This window comes from Heliangelus exortis, chromosome 20, assembly GCF_036169615.1.
Source record: "Heliangelus exortis chromosome 20, bHelExo1.hap1, whole genome shotgun sequence".
Lineage (NCBI taxonomy): Eukaryota > Metazoa > Chordata > Aves > Apodiformes > Trochilidae > Heliangelus > Heliangelus exortis.
In genome coordinates, this window is record NC_092441.1 from 4,365,735 (window position 1) to 4,377,932 (window position 12,198).

Consider the following 12,198-nt stretch of genomic DNA (forward strand, 5'->3'; position numbering starts at 1 on the left):
ACCGCAGGGATCCACTCTATAAAACCCTCACTAAAAATAGACAGCCGCCCTGCCCCCAGGCCCGCGGACCGCCGGCACCCTGCGTGGAGCACAGCCCTTGGCTGGGCCGAACCCAGCCCTCCCGGCCGGGCCTGCCGACCCTGGCAGCCCCCGGGGCTCTGCCAGCCCCCGTCCCATCCTGCGCTTCCCCCCAGCGAGGGTTCCCGTGAGCTGCCCCGGTGCTGACGGAGCTGCTCAGGCTACAGCTGACAGCAGCATCCTGAGGGCCCCTCTCCTCCCTGACTGTCCCTCGTGGGAGGATGTGGCACCCCAAGGTGTTCGGGCTCCCCCTGCTCCCGGCTGGGTGGGACAGTGCCCCAGGTCCTGCTGGGCAGCAATGTCTGAGCAGCCCTGCCAAAAGCACAGCTCTGGCTGCAGCACAGAGATACCCTGAAAGAGCTGGAACCAGCAGAGTAAGAGACACCTGAAAATAACAGTGCTTGGGACTCCTTTCCCCCTGCAGCTCGTAAAGGAGTTCAGAGAGTCCCCAGCAGGACAAAACTGGGTCAAACACATCACTTCTGTCTGATAAATATTTCCCGCAGCAAATTAAAAAAAAAAAAAAAAAAGACCTGTAAGTTTCCATCTCATAGCTGTCCATTTTATTCAAAAGCATGAACCGGGGCAAATCATCTCAGCCTTTCAATGCCATTTGTGTGTTATCCCTCAGCTTGGGAGGAGAAATGGAACTAGCAGGGTGTTTAGTGATTAGTTCAACAGCTGTGTAGGTGAGATAGGAGATGCTTCATGCACAGATTTTCAAGGTAAGAGCCCGATCCTGTGCTTGTATCCCAACATTGGAAAGGGCTTAATTCAAGTAACCTATGAAGTTTCACATGGATTTTAGTGGGCAACAAAGCCTTCCAAAAGGCAACAACAAAAAGCAGTCGAGCCCCTTGGTTCCCTTGGATGCCTGCTTGTTTAGCTGCTGAAAAAGCATATCAAAGGCAGCAGACATGGACTGCTGTGTTTGCACTCACAGTTACACTAAGAAGAGATGCTGCCATTGAGGGCCAAGGCATGCCAGCCTTCAAGAGGAACAAACCCCTCAGAGAACATTTTCCTTCCAGATTCCAAATGCTGTGTTGCTGTCCTGGCATAGGTTATGTTTATTAAGTCAGTAGGAACCGGGCCCAAATGCAAATGCTTGCTCAAATCAGTGGCAAAACTACAGTGTGTGCAGGGGGAAGAGCCAGATGCTCAGCTGTGGTAGAGAAGAGCTGGCAGTGAACACCAGCATGTGGTTAGCTAGAGGACCCCCTCTCACCCAGGGCCCAGACCAGCCTGACTGTTCTCCATCTGGGCTGCACAGCTCGTGGCTGATGCAGGTGCAGGCAGTCACCACCTGAGCAGAGATGGTCACATGAATCTGTGACAGAACTGAAAACTGAGCTCAGAGCTTTGAAATCCCAGAGAGTGCTGTAAAGCCCTGCCATGCCACACACAATGCTGCTTTCTAGTGAACCTTGGCTTTAATTGGATTGGTTCACTCTGCATCATTCACTGGGCACAGAAGCCATTTTGTACAAGGAGATAAGGCTATGGTATCATGGACTAACAAGATAGGAAAAGAATGGTTCCTTGTTGAAAGGCTGCTTCAAAAGTTTTAAAAATATCAAGAACATATACAGTAGAATACAAGGACAGCTGTGGTTTTGTTAAGAAATTTATCAGAGATGTTGGGAAGAAAATCAAACATTTCATACAAACTGGTACACATTTTCTGCATGATGCTATGTAGACTGCCTGCTCAGTGATTATTCTTGAGTTCAGTTTCTGCTCTCAGTTGTTCACATTGCTTTTTTAAGCTAAATGTATCAGGTGAATATTAGTGCAGTGTAATCAGGATCCCTTTGCAGTAGGCATTGTGCATGTGCTGAACAGCAGTTCAGAGTCTGAATTCTGGATTATCTCGATAGATTACACACATCAAAGGTAAGAAGATAAAAGCACATGAAGTACCAAACTACCCAAGGTCACAAAACAGCAAAACTGAGAAGAGGGCTGTATTTTCTTAGGATTGGTTCCTGTCTTTTATAAGAGTAACATGTTGGCAGGGTAGGCTACTGGGCCTCATGGATTTCATAGCATCTTCTGATTTCATTTGAGTGGGAGGTAGGCATCAGTTAGAAAGGGAGATCCAAACCACAGCTGCATGAAAGGCAGTGACAATTCCACAGTGCTGCTAACAGTGGCCTTATCAGCCAGTAATGAATGTGATGAATAAGACCTGTAACTATAGGGAACAGTTGTGTGGTGTGTGAAATACTTGTTGCTCTCTGTACAACTGCTCAAAGTAATCTTCACAGCAAGGAAATAGCACATGGACAAAATTTAGTTTAGAAGCAGCCTTCTGATACTAATGTAACTGTTGCTTTTATAGGGCTTCTCACTATTTTATCTGAATAGTCACTGTGTCTCAAGTACCAGAACTGGGGATAGAGGACCTTCAACCACCTTCAGTGAAAAGTTTGATATATATATATATATATATATATACATATATATATATATGTAAGAGAAAAAAGCTGAAGGGCCTTTATGCAGAGAAAACACAGTTTTGATAATGAACCACGTTCTATCGTGTGCCATTAGTGTCTGAGAAACAGCCCTGAATTGTTCTCATACTTCATGCTACAGCTTTTCAGTACTTGAGAAAATGCCATTTGTTCCTTATGTGCCTCTTTCTATAGGCTGTGTGTAGACTTTCTTTTTCATCTTTGGAGCTTGCTGATCGTGCACCTGACAATGGATATGAAATGAAAGGAGACTGTTGCAGAAATAGGACTCTCTGATTTGTTACAGTAATTAGTTGCTAAGTAGTGAAGGAAGCAGAAGATTGCAAGAAGATAAAGGCAACACTTGCAGGAACTGAACATCATCACAGAAAAATGAATTCTCTCCCAGTACAGTAGCATATAAGCAACTGAAAACTTTTCACAGGTGGCCACTTAATGTGTATGTCTCATTTTCAACAATGCTTAAGCTATGCAGCCTCAGTTGGGACTCCATTCATAGCAGGGTGGGCATTCACAACAGCTGCAATCCAAGCCAACTGGAACTCTGCTTTGAACATACAAAGCGTGGCTGAAATATGAAATATCAGCTTCTAGGTGGCTTGAACAAGAACACCCACAAGTAGGGGATACTCAGTAATTTGGACTGTAGAGCATCTATGTCTGAGTTTTCCAGCCATAAAATGACATCACCCCCATCATGATACTAGGAAGACAAAAAAAAAAAAAAAAAAAAAAAGCCCTTTTAACGATTTATTATTTATATTATCATAGCAACTAAAGGCTTGGACATGGACCAACCATGTTTGTACAAACGCAAAAGAAAAAGGCATCTCTTCTCCAACAAAAGCTTATAGCATAAGTTAGATCCATAAGGTAATAGATAATATGACAGAAGGCAATGAAACAGGATGGTCTGCTGACTTCAACACACCTGTGCTCCAGCACCTATGCTAATTTTTTTTTTTTTCAGCTAAAAAAGAGAAAAACGTCTTTGAATGAAGGCCTAAAAAACTTCAGATACTGTGGTAAGGCCCAGAAAAAAGAATTCTGTACTGCCTATGCAGGAGGCTACGCAGCCTGTGCTCCATACATTTCGATGAACAGTCCCTTTCAAAAAGCCAGTGCTGGGAGCTGCCAGTGAATCTCAAAGTTTTAAATAATGCTGAGGGCTGGAGCAGTTGCCTCCACACAGAAATGATCACATAGTAAGAGGTAAAAAACCCTGTCTATGTATGCTATAGAAAGACACAGCAATTTGAGTTTTCCACAGAAACCAAAACAAAGTCTTTATTATATTTATTTATTTTTTATTGCTGCCTGACCAACCCAGTCAGATGTTAGAGCCCACTATCACTCAGCCCCTAGGAACACAAACTGCAGGCACTGCTCCCATCACAAGTACTGTATTATTCAAATAGTTTTCCCAGCTAATCTGAAAGGTAATAATTTATCTTAATTTTAAAGAAAAGTTGTTCTGAATCTGCAGATCTCTGCATTCTGGTCAAATGAACAAGCAGACCTGTGAATTTAGCAGTCAGCTGGATTGTATATGTATTTCCAAAGTATTCCAGGTATCTGTTGTGGGAGCAATCTGCGGACTCCCTTGAAAAATTTGTGGAAATTTATTCTTTCAAATCCTTACCCAGCCTTTCTCCCTACCCTCTACCATTTCAGGACAGGAGTACATATACAGTTCTCTCTTTTCCTTGGCATCTGGACAACTCCTCTACTGTCACTGCCCTGTAGTCCTCAGCTGGCATAAGAATTCCAAAATAAATGAGTGTGTTGTAATCAGGAGAAAAATATTGTGTCCTTGTGGTGTTGATGTTTTTGCAGCTCAGCTTCTCAATGGCCACCACAAGTTGAGCTGCATATTTCTTTACAAAAATATGCTTGCATTGGTTACTTGGCAGACCACTCATTGAATAGACATTTAGCTACTTAACTTTTTACTGTTGCCAACAACGTTCAGTTGATGAAACAGGGGAGAAGAGGCACCTTGACAAACAGTACACAGTTAGCAAGCAGGTCTCCTGGCAAGCAGAATTTCAGGGCTGGTCAAGAGGCTTTTATGAGTTTCTGTGAATCCCAAAAGCTTGTAGTAAGAGCAATGTGTTATAGCACAATGTCTTTAAAGAGACAAAGATGCTGACTAAATATTGTTTAAGTTTAAGCACGTTTCAAGAAATCACATAAGCAAAATAAGCCTCAGCAGGTAATTTATAAACCTGCTTCCAGGCAACTAAAGAAAAGCATGAGCCAATACTCAAAACCAGCACAGAAGTACTTCAAGGTGTGTTGCTGTGTACAGTCTCTCAGCCTGAGGGAATGTATTACCCAGAGAACTAAAAAGGCAAGGATGGGATTTTTAAATCACTTATGCCAACATTCATTCCTGCCAGACTGCATCCAAAGGGGCAGGTCTTACCCCTGTTCATCTCCCAGAACCAGCACTCCTACTGGGGTCAGTCAACTTCCAGTATCCTTTGATTCTTTCAAAAGTGAAGTTCTCTCTCAACTTCAGTTCCAGTAAAACTGAATGCACCAAATCCCAATTTATTTATTCTGTAGCCCCAGTGCTCCTACAAGGGATCTGCCTGCCCCCCATCAATTCACACCAAAACATTCTTCAAAATATGCTAATTTGCACTTTGAATCCGTGCCTCCTTTCCAGCCTAGAGAGTAGAGTCAGAGATGTAGAGCTCAGGCTGAAAGATTTAAGTCAAGAACACTCACACTGCCAAGAGCTTTCCCATGCTGTTCCCAGAGATCTCAGTGGGATGAAATGTTCTCTGGCTACAAACTGGGACAGAAGCAGCACCAAAATCTGAACGAGATGCTCCCACACCCAGGTGGGCACATTACAGACAGCAAGGTCACCACCTGTGCAACAACCTAACCCATGGGCATAACTACTCATTCCCCAGCTGGTTAAGCAGCCCAGAGGTATTAGTGCACTACTGCTCAGTGCATTCTCCAGCAGGGTTCAGCAGATTAGGACAGGGACAGAGAGGCCACAAAAAAACAGGTACAGCCCAACTGCACCATTTTTTCCACAGCTGCTGATTTTTATTACAAAAGGGCAGTGACTGTGTGTTATGAAAGTCCACAAAATATGAAGCTAATAATAAACTGCTAAGCATCACGTGGAGTCTAAAACTATGCTTCATTACAGTGGCTGCTAACATGCAGGCTATTTGGACTAGTTAACAATGTGCACCAAAATAATTCCTGTATGAATTAAAGCATGGGAGACATTGACTGCTACAGCAGCAGGACCAGTGAAATTACACTGAAAATGTGTGCAGCAAATGTACATGGTGAGGTTATAAGGGAATGGGGATAATAATTAATTAATAAATAATTAATAAATAATTAATAAATTAATGGGGATAATAATAATTAATAATACAAAATTAAACATGTTTCGCGGGGGGGGGGGGAGGCGCGCCACAAAAAAAGATAATTTGGGGGGAGGGTGGGTGGTTGTTTCCACAAATTACACATTAAAGAGGGGAACTGCTATCTTGTACCAACCAGTAGGAAAAAGCACTCAACAGATATTTTTTAACTTAGAGAATACATCAATAAGAGGGACACTCTCCAAAGGCAAAGTTCAATCCATTCCTCATTTTTTTATACAACTTCACACATAGCCTTAACCCTGGGCACACAAATTGTGCTGAAGTGTGACCACCTGAAATGATTTTTCTTTTAATGACTTCATCTTCATTATAAATTTCCCTCTGTTTTTACAGAAATTATGTCTGGAAATGAATAATGCATGTGTAAGGCCAAATACAAACTACCTTAAGAGCACAGGTCCTCCTGAAATTTTACATAAGCTGTGGCATATGTATCTTATGGCATATGTATTAAACATTAAACTTTTAAAGTTCATCATAAGTCACATTTTTTGGTTTTTCTTACTTAACAAAAAGTATTGGAAAGCAAATAATATCTTATTTTTTTTTTCACATCCAATAAAAAAAGTGAATTTAGAGTGGCAGTTTAGTGCAAAGGGCATGTCAATCTTCAGGAAGGTTCTCCAAAAGTAAATTGTACTCCTTGTTCCTACTCAAAACTGCTCCAGTACCCAAACTCTGGGCCTTGCAATGCAGTTTCTTTTCCATGTTGGGGCACCTTTGCAATCTGAAGCATTCTTCTCATGAACATAAATACTGAACAGGAGCTAATGGCTCTTTGTCACCTCTTGGTTAAATGAACTAGAAAGAGTTGCCCAGGTATCTTGCTCAAAGGTATGTTTTCCAATCCCTGAATCATTCTTATAAATCTCTACTGATCCTTCTGAATCTTTCTGAAGTCTGACTACAAGAAGAGGATGAAATGCTTTGCTACAATATTAATATGCATTAATATGGATCTGTGTGTGGTAAATTTGGTCATTTGGTATAGAATTAAAGTTAAAATAATTAGTTAAACCATAAACAAAGGAAACATTTAGCAAGAAAAAAACCAACAGTGAAATACATTAGTTTGCCACTTCAAAGGAGATTTTCAAAATGATTTTTCAGCAGACTATTAGATATTAGATTATTGCCTACTCAGAATGTAATCAGGTAGCTGATGCTCAGTACTGCTGCATGCTCTTCAGCTTTCATGGCTTTAGTGGACACTGAAAAGAATCTTCAGTTATTTTAAAAATTAAATGCCAAAATGAAAATATTTTTTCTCAGCATTGGTGGAGCAGATTTTCTGTAGACCGATGTAGCAAATAATGTAGAAACTGTTGAAAATGAAATAATAAAGCTAACATTCACAAAAACAATGGACCTCTCATCAGCTTGCACATTAGTGTGCCCAACAGCATGGATCTCATTTACTTGATGCTTGCTCCGAAGTGAAAGCTATCATCAAGTCCGTAAGGGATATTCTACTCATAAATGGTAACTATGTTGCCTTAAATATAATATATTCAATGGATTTTAAGAATGCAATACTGGACACTGGATGCAATCACCACAAACTGTATGAGGACCTGTGTATGAGATAATTTTCTTCTGAGCTGCCCCTTTTTCAATAATGTGGGAATGATCTGATTTACTTTAAAGAAAAAATATTACCATAAAAACTTCAGCAGAGTGAATGTGGTTTTAAAAGCTTGTTGCATTAAGCCTTTTATTTTACCTACATTCTTACCCAAATCCTACCTTGACAGATGCAGATATAAGAACTGTGATCATTGAATAAGTCCATAGTTGTATATATTCATCACCTATTTATATTTTAACAAGCAATACAGTTTTAGTAAACTTGTCCTTTGAAAACCTTTAGGACCCTATGCCAGCATGAACTCAACACAGAAATAGTTACCATCTGAGCTTACACAGAAAAGAAAGCCCCATTTCTTTTCAAGTAAATGGATTAATGTAGGGGGAAAGTCAATAGTACTAAATTCATCCTGAATGTTAAACCATGGACTGTAGTGGCATTAACAGTCAGAGATGAGTTTGACCTGCTGTGGCTATGGTTATCTAATTTAATTAACATTTACATTCTAAAAAAGCCCACCATTTCCAAGTACTAAGTAATATGGTAAATATGGATCAAATTATCAGCAACAGCAGGGGAGGTTTAAAATATGCATCTTGAGTTTGGAGTGACTCAGAAACCTGTGGTGATGCAATCACTCAAACAGAGTAATCTTTATGAGCTGAACTTTGCCAAGAACGCATGTGCAAACCATCTTCCAGAGACTCATCCAGCATGGATACGATATACAAAATGCCCTCCGTTGTCAAAGTGCCTCATTCCTGTGGGCCCACACCTGACACCAGGAGCTTCCTAGGGATTTTTCAAGCTTTCTTGGTTTGAAAACCCTCACAGCTTTTCCAAGGCACGATGCCGATGCCTCTATAGCGAGCTCAAGGCTGGTGGCGATGGCTGCAGGTTGGGAGGTTCATGGCGGCCATGACTTTGTTCACCCTACAGCCTGCACCACCCCCCTTGTGCTACCGACCCCATCGCCCTCGGTCACCTCAGAGCCCTGAACACGGTAAAAATACCTGAGAGATGATGGCAGCGGCCATTGGTGATCGGTGTGGAGGCAGCAATCTGTGCGGGCTGAGCTCTGGCGACGCGGGCGTTTGTCTGAGGCCTGGTCCTGACACAAAACTGCAGCTGAGGGGCCCGGGGCTGTGCAAACACCGCCGGGGCTTTTCCTTCCCGCTCTTTTATGGATCCTTGGATTATTCCCTTCTCGAAGGATTATTCCCCTCCCCCTCGAAGCCCCTGGATAATATCGGGGCATTCCACCTCACTCCGGGCTCCCCAAGCCAAGCCTCGCAGCCGCCATTACCTCAGGCTGCCCAGGAGAGGGCGCCGGGAGGAGCCCGCCGGACGCCATGTTGGGCGGGAGGCAGGGGAGGGGAGGCGCGGCGTGGGTCGGCGGTGCGGGTCGGCGGTGCGGACGGTGGCAGCGTGCCCTGGCCCCGTCGCCGTCCCTGTCCCCAAACCGGGCACAGACCGAGCTTTTCCCGCAGCTGTGCGCTCGGTCACGACCGCAGCATCGGGGGCTCTGGGCCGCTAAGGCACAGACCTGCAGAACTCTGTAAGGCTGAGGCGATGGGCGCATTTAGTAGCAAAGTAGTGAAGTTGAGAAGGAGATGTTTAGGCTGGTAAAAATAACATCTTTCTTTCAAAGAAGGATGCAATAGTGTTGCAGGGTGTGTTAGATTGGTGTGAAGAGTGATGTGGTTATTTATGACATGCGGGAAATGTAAAAAAAAAAATAGGATAGGAAGCTGCTAATAAATAAGATCCCAGCTGAGAGCTTGCTGGCATCAAGGAAAAGGTCTTGGTGCACAGGATGGGCTTCAGCTGACATCCTGGTGTTGTGAGCAAGCTGGGAGTACAGAGCAGGAGCAGAGTGCAGCTGTTTGCTGCCTGTATTGAGAAAAGAGCTGAGCAGCAAAACCTATCATGACTTATCTGAACTGCTCACCTCTGCAACCATCTTCTGTAAAATTCACATCTCTGGGCATCTAAGAGACAGTAAGGATACCCTGTGCCTCACAGTTACTTAGGGGTTTTCAGCCCATGGCACAGCTATGTCCCATTTCCCTTGTCACAGGGGACAGGCTGTGGAGCTGGGACCACCTGAGACCCCAGCCTGTATCTGGAGTCAGCTGCAGGAGTAGGTCCTGAGTCCACTCAGGCCTGTAAGATGCAAAATGCTGGTTCCATGCATCCTCCTGGATACAAAGATGAGCAGCACACAAGCTGTGCAGGGGTACGTCCAGCGCTGTTAAGAGGGAGATGAGCCAGCGGTGCCCCTCGGCTGCTTCTACAAAGAACCTGAGCAAAGAACCCCTCCAGCTGAGCCCATGGCACGTGGATTTACACTCGGGGGCATCTTACATCTGGAGACAAGCAGCGTGTAGCCCGTGTGCTGGACCTGTGCCAGGGTTAAGCCCCCAGCAGTGGTAGCTGGATCCCTGGTAGCACTCGTGATGGGAGGTCAGGCGCAATGAAAGAGCCCTGGTAGTCTGTGAAGGAACACACCAGCACCTCTCCTGATGGGAGGTCAGGCACAGTGAGCAGGAGGGCCCCCCCTTGTGCTGGCAGCTCCGTTCCAGTGTTTGGCTGGACTCCAGAAGATTAAAATAGAGCCTTAGACTGTCCCCTCAGCAGCACTGCCAGCCAGAGCCCTGACAATCCTGGGGTTGTACTCAAACGTGAGTCCCTGGGGAGCGTGGGCTTTACCCTAACAGCTGAGGCACTGAATAGGTCGAAGCAGGGAGGGTTATTGCTCTCATGACTCAGACTCAAGGAAGAGAGGGATCAGGATGGAGCCACGAGAGAGCAGGGGATCAGAACGAAACCACAAGGCACAGAAGGGGGAAGGAGCAAGTGTGCCCCAAAGAAAGCGTGAAAAAATCTTTGTTCTGCTGGGGCTGGGTTCAAAGCATCTGTGGCCATAAGAGCCAGGCATTAAACTATTCAAGCCCGAGCTCTGGTTTAGCTCCTTTCTGTGGCAATTTCAGGAAAAAAAAATGAGATAAGAGCAAAATTTTCCCTTCTCAAACATTTTAAAAAGCAATATGGGCAAAAGGTAAACGCCATGCAGGTTCTGGTGAAGAACCCCTGTGTAGGTGGCAAAATCTTTTGTGGTCCAGAAATGATCACAGCTGAGGGAAACAGGAGCCCCATTCTCATACATGTGTGATATATTAAGCACTTAAACAAAATGCCTGATTTTCAGAAGTGAGGGGCACTCCCAAGGATCACTAAAATCAGCAGTGGCAGATGTTGGCATTTCTTACCCAGTCATCTACTATGGATTTATTTCTCACCTGCATGTTTGCTATAATAAAGCATAAACTGGAAAATAAAAACAACTAGATCTGTTATTCACCCAAGTAAGGAGCAGATGTCCTACTGATAAATAAGGACTAATTAATTGTTATTCATTAAAAACACTAAGAAAATACACATTAATAACCCTTCTCTAAATAAACATATACTTGGTTGAAAAGAGAGTCTGAAAACAGCAGCCAGAGGAAGAGAATGGTGAAGGTTATTAATAAAGCTTTTTTGTGTGTTCGCAAAACAAACAAAAACCCCAAATCAAACCCAAAGCTTTTATTTAAAGACAGAATTAAAAAATAAGTTAATAGTTTGCTCAGAGAGATGACTGTTTATATAAGTTAATACATTTGAATGGAACAGCAAAGGGTTATCTTTTGCTGTCAGAAGAACGAGTCAAAAACATGCCTACAAGAGTTTAACTTCTTTCCAGTTGGTTTAAAAGCATTTCAGTAAAACAGCATAGAACACAGAGGCAGTTATAAAACAGCACTGTCCTTCAAGAAACCATGTTAGAAAGGTCTGTAAGAATTGCACTGCTCACCTACTTATCTTATATAAAGAAGAAATCTCAGCTTGGGGTAAGCAAAACATACAAACAACCAGGCCCTAAAAAACACATGGTACATGCAAAAATGCACCAAAGTACTTTAAGTACATGCACACAAAAATCCTTTGTCTTGAGGTGTTTTTTCAAATTAATTTCTTAGATCACTGTACATAACTAATTACTTTTTTTTGTTTTGTTTTGTTTACTTTTACTTAGTAAATGTGGTAACAATCTTACTGTTTTGAAATTAAAAATCAAGGAAGCAGAAATGACTGACAGTCATGGTTTATCTTACATTTTAAGAATTATTTTGCTCTGCTGCTTAACTCCACTTTGGCTCCGTTTTGGTCAAAATATTTTCCATATGAAAATATCCACAGATACTCCAGTAAAATGCTGTTATTCTGAAGCTTGCAATGCGTTGGCATGTCATGGCTGAGGTACAGACATTTGTCAACATTTACATTACCATCTACACTTGTGCACGAGCTATGGATAAGGGATGATTTTGTAGAGATGCTAGCCAGAAAATTGAGTCCCTGCTCTGTCCCAAGCTCTCTGTGTGACTTTGGGCATGTCACTTACTCCAATTATGGCATTATCTGTACAAAAGAGAGAACATTACATGAAAGGCTGAGAGGCTCAGGCATATGGTAGTTAAAATACATTTAGGAACCTGTCCATCTCTGAAACAAAGTAAAGAGTGGTGCAAAGCAGAATCCCTCTACTTCCAGTTCATCCCTCTGCTTCCAGTTCAGTTTC